Here is a 10,099-nt window from a genome sequence, read left to right as displayed (position 1 = left end):
ATCAATGTTCAAGTATTTTTCTTTTTTTATTGTAAAAAATAATAAATACATTTTAATTTAATTCTTCATTTTAGCTTCTGTTTTTTCGACAAAGAATATTTGTGAAATATTTTTTAAAACTTATTGTGATTAAAATAAAAATAAAAATATTGTGGCAAATCAAAAAATATCTTTAGAATCAAATTTAAATCTTATTTCAAAGTTTTTTTAATTTCTTTGAAAAATGTTGTTCTGGAAAATCTAGAAGAAATAATGATTTGTCCTTGTTAGAAATATAGCTTGGTCCAATTTGTTATATATTCTAACAAAATGCAGATTGGATTTTAACCTATTTAAAACATGTCATCAAAATTCTTAAATTAATCTTAATCAGGAAATATTACTAATGTTCCAGAAATTCTTTTTTAATTTTTTTCAAAAAGATTCGAGTTAGCTAGTTTTTTTCTTCTTTTTTTTGGTTGAATTTTGAATTTTAAAGAGTTGAAATTGAAGATAAACAATGTTTCAAAATTAAATGTTAATTTTTTCCCCGTTTTCTCCTCTTTTACACCATTAGTTAAGTGTTTTTTCATCATTTATTCTCTACAAAAAACCTTCCATAAAGGGAAAAAAAATGTACGACGGAATGACAGACATAAATGTCAATTATTATATATGTATATCTAGATTAATTTATTAAAGGTAAATTGAGCAAATTGGCTATTTCTGGCTATTTATTTAAGTGTGTATCAAACTGGTAGCCCTTCGCATTAATCAGTACCCAAAAAGTAGCTCTTGGTTTCAAAAAGGTTGGTGACCCGTGCTTTAAACCAACTTGTTTTTTTTTTTGTCCTGACTGAGAGGAATGTTTTGACAGTAGAACGGTTGAAATGGGTTTAAAAATGTGAAAGGAATCATCACACTAAAAAAGGTTAGAAATAAGGTTAAAAAAAAACAGGAATTCATAGAAATGTGTTGAACGTAGAAAAATGGTTGTTTGAATTTCCAGGATGAGTTGAATGTTGGAATGTTGGAATGGTTTAAATGGGTTGAAGAATGTGGGAATTGTGGAAGTTTAAAAAATGGATAATTTATTTTAAAAGGGGAAAATGTCCCTAAAAAGTGGGAATTATAAGAAATCTGGGATTTTTTTTTAGAATTGTTGAAAGAGTGCATATACAATTCCTGAACAAGTTGGGAGTTTTTTTTTTTTTTTATTGGTGGATTTTTTATTAGGGCACTGCAGATCAATACTGGGGCACATGCCCCAGTGAAATCTGTCTGGCAACACACTGGTTGGAACGCTTTGAATCAGATAGAATATGTGGAAGTTGTGGAACTTTGAAAAATGTCCCATTCAATTTAAATGGGAATTTTCGGGAATTTTTTTTTTTTAATGCTAAAATATTTCAATTTTCTGAATGAGTTCAAACGGTTGGTGTTGGAATTTTTAAAATTGGTCGAGAAATGTTGGAGCATTATTAATTGAGAAATGGTATTTTGGAATTCCTGGAATTTTGGAAAAAACGGAAATTTTTCCAGTTTAAAAAAAACATTTGTTTTGTCCTGATTAAGAGGAATGTTTTTACAATGGAACGTTTGAAGTGGGTTGACAAATGTGGAAGGAGTGGTCGACAGAAAAAAGGGTGAAAAAAGGGTTTGAAAAAACGGGAATTCCTGGAATTTTTTTTTTTTTTTTACTTGGAGAAATAATAGTTTGGATGCACAGGATGTTGAAGGTGGAATGGTTTGTATCGGTTCAAAAATGTGGAAATGGTGAAAGTTTGAAAAATGGCTAATTCATTTTGAATGGGAAAAATGTACCGAACAGCCTGGAATTCTGGGTAATCTGGGAATTATTTGGAATTTGTCACAGGAAAGCCCACGATTTGAATCGGATGAAAAATGGGGAAGGTAGAGCGCACCAAAAACTGGGGAAAAAGATGAATTTTGGTGTAGAAATTCATGTGCGAATGTTTTGCAATAATAATTTGTTGCATTCAAGGACCCAGAACAAAAAATAGTAACCAATAAAACAAAAAATAAAAAAATAAAACAATATAATTATTTAGAAATTAAAGCGAATAAGCAGCCCTCAATAAGTGTGTTTTAAGTCTTGATTTGAAGAGGGTAAATGTAATGCATGTAAAATATGTTTAATACAGTATAGAAATGTGTGTACGTCTGGAACACATTCAGAAACATATGCATGTTGTGTAATTTAGATTGGTGCTTTATTTGTAGATTTGACATACAATACATAGAAAATATTATTTTCCATAGAGGGCAGCATGTGTGCCTCACAATAAGAACGTCCCGGGTTCGAACCCCAGGCTTGGGTCATTTAGCGTGGAGTTTGCATGTTCTCCCCTGTGTTCACTCCAGACCCTCCAACTTCCTCTCAAAGACATGCACCTGGGAATAGGCTGATTGGCAACACTAAATTTGCCATAGTGTAATTTGTTGCCTGCCATCATTTGGAAACACACAGCGTGCAAAGATAGCCAACCAAAAAGATTGGTACAAAGTGACTAAAATGGACTTAAAAGATGACCACATTTGGAAAATAATCAATCACAGGTATCAGTGCCCCCCAATAGGTAGCTTAGAGCTTTTCATCCATCCATCCATTCATTTTGTACCGCTTATTCCCTTTCGGGGTCGTGGGGGGCGCTGGCGCCTATCTCAGCTACAATCGGGCGGAAGGCGGGGTACACCCTAGACAAGTCGCCACCTCATCGCAGGGCCAACACAGATAGACAGACAACATTCACACTCACATTCACACACTAGGGCCGATTTTTAGTGTTGCCAATCAACCTATCCCCAGGTGCATGTCTTTGGAAGTGGGAGGAAGCCGGAGTACCCGGAGGGAACCCACGCATTCACGGGGAGAACATGCAAACTCCACACAGAAAGATCCCGAGCCTGGATTTGAACCCAGGACTGCAGGACCTTTGTATTGTGAGGCAGACGCACTAACCCCTCTTCCACCGTGAAGCCCTAGCGCTTTTCAAAGCTTTTCTTTTAACAAACCAATACATCGCTCAAATTAATGCTGTACTTCCAATGCGCTGCAGGGAGGCAACAGCTGATGACACTATCAACTATAAAAAAAAAGAAAAGTAGACGCTAAATCAGACTTGTAATAGTGACTGGGCTGTAAAATATGCAATGGGGTAGTCGACGTGTTTACTTTGTGTTTCGAAGGAATCTCATCTGCAGAGGTGCTTTCAGACTATAGTGTTTTTAATGCTACCATCTGGCCCTTCAGTGTAGATCGAGATATTTTTGGCCCTTCAATAAATGGAATTTAGGACCACTGGTAGTCACAAACAGAGCTCAAACCTGGGAGAAAAAAACAAGGGACAATGACGCAAATATAGGTGGTGGCCTTTTAACCTGTCTCTCGCCAGATCCTTGTAGTTCGCTGAGCTCCACACAAGGATCTGGGACTTCTCAATAGGAGATCTTCTTCAGAAGGCGGGGCCTTGTAAAAAAAAAAATCATTGTATGTGATTGGATAAACCACTTGTCCGTTATCTTGAATGACGTGCTACTTCAACCACTAACATCGAAATCAACCCGTGACGCTGATGAGAACGACGCTGGGAAATCCAAAACAGAACAGCCGACATATTGGATAACGACAGAACGATAATAGTTAAATAATTAATTTATATCAATCAATCAATAAATGTTTATTTATATAGCCCCAAATCACAAATGTCTCAAAGGACTGCACAAATCATTACGACTACAACATCCTCGGAAGAACCCACAAAAGGGCAAGGAAAACTCACACCGAGTGGGCAGGGAGAATTCACATCCAGTGGGACGCCAGTGACAATGCTGACTATGACAAACCTTGGAGAGGACCTCAGATGTGGGCAACCCCCCCCCCCCCCCCCCCCCCCCCTCTAGGGGACCGAAAGCAATGGATGTCGAGGGGGTCTAACATGATACTGTGAAAGTTCAATCCATAGTGGCTCCAACACAGCCGCGAGAGTTCAGTTCAAGCGGATCCAAGACAGAAGCGAGAGTCCCGTCCACAGGAAACCATCTCAAGCGGAGGCGGATCAGCAGAATATAGAATTAATATTCGATAGATTCAACAAAACAGTTGCAATAGCAGAATCAATGTGCCGCCATTGTTGTTTGAATAAAAGTCACATCTAAGAAATCCCGCCCGGCAATCCTGATTGGTTAATTATTTTTTTGCTATCTTGAAAGAGTTTGCATTACCCTTGATCCCACATCTTTGGGTGGAACTCAATTACAAGGATCTGGCGGGAGTCAGGTTAGCGGCCTTTATGAGAAGAGTCACAACTAGCAGTACACTTTAATATGGGGTTAATTCTGTGTTTACAATTTCAGAAATCACCCATTGAAGATTGTTTTTTAATTTGTGTTGTTACGGGATTCCTAGCAGTTTCTTATCATTTATATGCAATAATATATACATATAATGCTAAAAATCTCAAATCCAGAACATCAGAAATGATGCAGAACAGTGACTGCCAACATCACAATAAGAAGGCCTGGTGATCTTTTATGAAAATGGACAAGGAACTCAAACACCGTCCAGTCGTTAACGATGGACAATAAGCAAAGAAAATGTTTACATTATTTCAAGAAGAGTTGGAGTTTTATTTTGATGAATTTAAATGCAAAGAACCATAATGTGGCCTCCTTGCTGTAGCGCTTGTAGGAGTTGGCTTACCAATACAGCGGAGCACAGCGTCCTCCTGTGGCCACTAATGTAATTGCACGACGAGACAAAACTGCTTCAACCTATGTGCTTGAAAATGAGGCTAATTCTGCCCTTGTGTGTTTGATTATTTTTCTGATAAGATCTGCATATACTAAAAAAACGTTTTCACTAAATGTAACACTCTTTATGAACGTTCCACTCCTGCCAATGTTCTATATAATGGAATACACCATGAATTACCATGAATTGATTAACGTGGACCCCGACTTAAACAAGTTGAAAAACTTATTTGGGTGTTACCATTTAGTGGTCAACTGTACGGAATATGTACTGAACTGTGCAATCTACTAATAAAAGTATCAATCAATCAATCAATCAAACACAGGTTGTCAGTCCTCATGTATCGGTAATAAATAAATAAATGGGTTGTACTTGTATAGCGCTTTTCTACCTTCAAGGTACTCAAAGCGCTTTGATACTACTTCCACATTTACCCATTCACACACACATTCACACACTGATGGAGGGAGCTGCCATGCAAGGCGCTAACCAGCACCCATCAGGAGCAAGGGTGAAGTGTCTTGCTCAGGACACAACGGACATGACGAGGTTGGTACTAGGTGGGGATTGAACCTGGGACCCTCAGGTTGCACACGGCCACTCTCCCACTGCGCCACGCCGTGGAAATTGATTAAAAGGAACTCAAAAGATGACTCCGTTGCGTAATTAGCCTTAATGCCTCAAATAAATAACAACAATATCAATCAAATGTTTGGCACTGTGGTGATAACTAAGGCAGGGGCCGGCAACCCAAAACATTGAAAGAGCCATATTGGACCACAAATACACAAAAACAAATCTGCCTGGAGCCCCAAAAAAATGAAAAGCCGGATATATTTCTTGTAATGAAGACAACACATGACGTAAGTATCTATATTAGCTGTAATATCCTACTATCAATATGACTATGTGCCACAAGGCTGAAGCAAATCTTCGTTGACAGAAATGTTGAAATTTAATATTTATTCTACACATATTTACAACATTAGAAACCATTAGTAAATCAGAGGCTATTCAGAAGGTGAGATAGCTCCCGGAAATGACTGGCTTTTAATAGTATAGATGTGTGTGTCCAAGTTAAAGGAAACGGCAGGCTGTCTTCTCTTAATGGGTTTATTACTATCTTTGGCAAGCTATGTTGCTGTGGTCTGGAACATCATGGCACATAAAGAACTGAAATGCAGCCAATATTACATACAGATAATGTGTCATGAAACATGAAGACCTACATTATATACAAAGAGGATAAAAGTAAAAGATATTAAATGAGCTCAAATATACCTACAAATAAGGCATAATGATGTAATATATACATACAGCTAGCCTAAATAGCATGTTAGCATTGTTTAGTTTGCAGTCATGACCAAATATGCCTGATTAGCACTCCAACAAGTCAATAACATCCACAAAGCGTACTTTTGTGCATTCACGCACAAAATGTTTGGTGGACAAAATGAGACAAAGAAGGAGTGGAAGATTTTGCATGTTAACAAACCGTTGCGTCACAGTCCACACTATGGTGAGTTCAAGAATCGCCAAAATTACAAACGTTTGTAGTAGGACAAAACTATTTTCACCAAATACTCTCATCAGTGAAGCATACACAAAAACACATTAAATGGTGGGCTTTCTAACGATTGGGAAGGTTTATGTCATGTTTGTCCTCAAATAAAAAAGTATTCCCCCCCCCATCCATCCATTTTCCACCGATTGTCCCTTTTGGGGACGCGGGGGGGTCACTGGAGCCTATTTTTCTATTTTCAATCTTTTTTGAAAAATGCTCCAGTTCCTGAAGAGCCGCATTTGGCCGCGGGTTGCTGACCCCCGAATTGATGCATCATTAGATTTGTGAAAACAGTGCAGGAGCTACTCCAAAACCAAAACCAACCAGGGCAACTCAAAACCACGTCATGCATCATGTGAGATATGTAAGTCCCCTCATGTTAAAGTTAGCCTTTATAAGCATTTATCGGAGCCAACTCACCACCAAGTGGTGATTGGTAGAAAGTTCAGACCTTCCCTTCACCCGAGTGTCCAAAAGATGAAACCACAAATCCGATGACACAACTACAAAGTCGATCATGGAACTGCGGCCCAGGGTGTCCTGGTGCCAAGTGCACATATAGACACACTTATGTTTGAACATGGTGTTTGTTATGGACAATCTGTGACGAGCACAAAACTCCAATAACTAAACACCACTTGGGCTCAGATCCGGGCAGCCATTCTTCACAATCATGCCTCTCCAGGTTTCACTGTTGTTGCCAATATGAGCGTTGAAGTAACCCAGCAGAACAAGGGAATCACCTAAAGGAGCACTGTCCAGTACTCTCTTGAGGGAATCCAAAAAGGATGGGAACTCCGAGCTGCTGTTTGGTGGGCAAGTACAAACAACAGTCAGGACCTGCTACCCTCTCCTACTGGGTTAAACCGCTATGTGCAGGCAACAAGAATTGCCACCACAGTTCGTCGCCTCTCACTGCGTGCAACTCCAGAGGGAAAGAGAGTCCAGCCCCAATTGAGAGAACTTTGCTGTGTCGAAGTAAGTCTGACAATATCTAGCCGGAACTTCTCCACCTTGCGTACCAGCTCAGGCTCCTTCCCCCTAGCAAGGTGACGTTCCACATCCCAAGAGCTAGCTTATGTAGCCGAGGGTCGGACCGCCAAGTGTCCGGCCTCCAGGCGCTCGCCATCGAGCCCCACCTACAGTCCTGGCTCCAGAGGGGGGCCCCTGGAACCTGCGTTCGGGCAAGGGATATTCAAGTCCTCGTTATTTCTTCATCATAAAGGTCTTCGAGCTGCTCTTTCTGATCTCTCACCTAGGACTTGTTTATCTTTGGAGACCCTACCAGAAGGCATAGAAGCCCCTGGACAACTTGGCTCTTAGGATAATTGCTCCAAATTCCTCCACCACGAAACGGTGGCAACTCAGAAAGGATTAATGAATAATAATAATAATAATAATAATAATAATAATACAATAACAATCATCATTACCTTTATTATTAACAATGCAATTGTTCGGATGCAATAATACATATATGTAATGATAACCTGAATTTCAAAAGAAAGCAGTAAAATGGAGGGGAAAAAATTGAAGCGAATTGTATTAACCTTGTAGATTGTTATATTAACTAAAGGTTAAGCTTTGCCAGTGTGCCTGCCGTCTTTTACCCAGTCTCCCTTGGGCAATAACGTTAATACATGTTTGATGAAACGTGATTATATGCATGAGTGTATGTATGCATATGTGCATGTATATGTACTGTATGTGTTTATGTACAGTGAATGTGCAGGTGGATGTATGTACCGTGAGTGTGTGTATGTATGTATTGTATTTGTGCATGTATGTGGGAGCATATGTACCTACAGTATCTATGTCGGTAAGTACCAATGTGTGTATGTATGAATAATTGTGTGGACATGAGTATGAATGTGTATTTGTCTGTACAATATATTTGTCTCCCAGTGTGCAAAGGAACGGGGGATGAGGGGCCGTTAGGGACATTATTCAGAATTACCTCTTACATACACTACTGAAATGCTCTCACATAAACAACTGAAATGTTTTTTCTCACACACACACTACTGAACTGCTCTCACATACACTACTGAAGTGCTCTTACATACACTACTAAAATGCTCTTACATACACTACTGAAGTGCTCTCACATACACTACTGAAATGCTCTTACATACACTATTGAAATGCTCTTACATACACTACTGAAATGCTCTTACATACACTACTGAAATACTCTCACATACACTACTGAAATGCTCTCACATACACTACTGAAATGCTCTCACATAAACAACTAAAATGCTCTCACATAAAAAACTAACATTTTTTACTCTCACGCACACAGACACACGACTTGCATGTGAGAGACAATTTTAGTAGTATGGGTGCAAGGATTTCAGTTATGCGGTATGTATGAGGGCATCTTACCAGTGGTTATGAGAGCATCTTACCAGTGTGTATGAGAGCATCTTACCAGTGTGTATGAGAGCATCTTACCAGTGTGTATGAGAGCATCTTACCAGTGTGTATGAGAGCATCTTACCAGTGTGTATGAGAGCATCTTACCAGTGTGTATGAGAGCATCTTACCAGTGTGTATGAGAGACATTGCATTCTGGTTCCGGTCAACAATAATGCCCGCCCCTTTTCATTTTTTTTAATTTTTTTTTTAAAGCCAAGTTGTTTGAAAACAAAATGTCTGCCTAACTGCCAACAAGTAGCTTAACCGAGGCAGGAGCTCTACTTCATAATTTGAGGACTTTAGCGGAGAATATAAGAACACTTTCAATGCAACAAAGGTCGGGCTGCCGCTGTGGGTGGCACCTTCGTGCCGCGACCATACTTGTCAACCCTCCCGGATTTTCCGGGAGACTCCCGAAATTCAGTGCCTCTCCCGAAAACCTCCCGGAAGAAATTTTCTCCCGATAATCTCCCGAAATTCAGCCAGAGCTGGAGGCCACGCCCCCTCGGACCTGAGTGGGGACAGCCTGTTTTCACGTCCGTTTTCCCACTGTATAAACAGCTTGCCTGCCCAATCACGTTACAACATATACGGATTTTAATAAAAAACTGCACACACAAGGAGACAAAGCAGAAGAAGGAGGAAGTTACAGACATGGCGACGCCGTCTGTAATAGAGTGATCTATGTTGTCTGTTGCCATCTCCTGGTGAATGTTGGCTATAGCGTTATGGGGTTGCTTTTTGATTGGTCAACGATTTACGTGGTGTTGCGCACCTGGCGGCAAGTGCGGGAGTCTGTTCTGAAGCCCAGAGTAAAGAGACGTAACTTCATCACCTCGCCTGGTTATTGACTCCAACCCAATATATTACACCGTCGACGACCAAAATGAAGAAACACGTTCACAAGTTCCATAACGAATGGAAACAAGAATTTCAGTTTATCCAGGAGAGTTCGAAGGGAAAGGTATATGTTCCCTGAAAATTTTGTAGAACAGACTTCTCCATTGAACACGGTGGCCGAACGGATATACTCAGTCATGAACGGTCAGCGAAGCACAAAGTGTCCGCAGCACGGCATCATTCACAACCAAGTATTATGGGCCACCTCGCAAAATGGAGACCCGATGGTGTAACTTATGCTGAGACAAAGATGCATCCCGTTCTGCTTTGCGGATGTCTACAACAAATCCATGAAGTATATGTTCCCGGATTCGGAGATTGCTCGCCCATACGCAAATGGCAGAACAAAGGTTACTCAAATACTGAAAGGTAAGTGTTGTTGTTGTTGTTGTTTTTTTAGTAACCAGCAAGCACAGTACAGTTAGTAGAACAACTGTGTTTTTATTACTGTGTATTTGAAA

Source organism: Nerophis ophidion, linkage group LG22, assembly GCF_033978795.1.
Source record: "Nerophis ophidion isolate RoL-2023_Sa linkage group LG22, RoL_Noph_v1.0, whole genome shotgun sequence".
In the NCBI taxonomy this organism is placed as follows: domain Eukaryota; kingdom Metazoa; phylum Chordata; class Actinopteri; order Syngnathiformes; family Syngnathidae; genus Nerophis; species Nerophis ophidion.
This window is presented reverse-complemented; position numbering follows the sequence as displayed.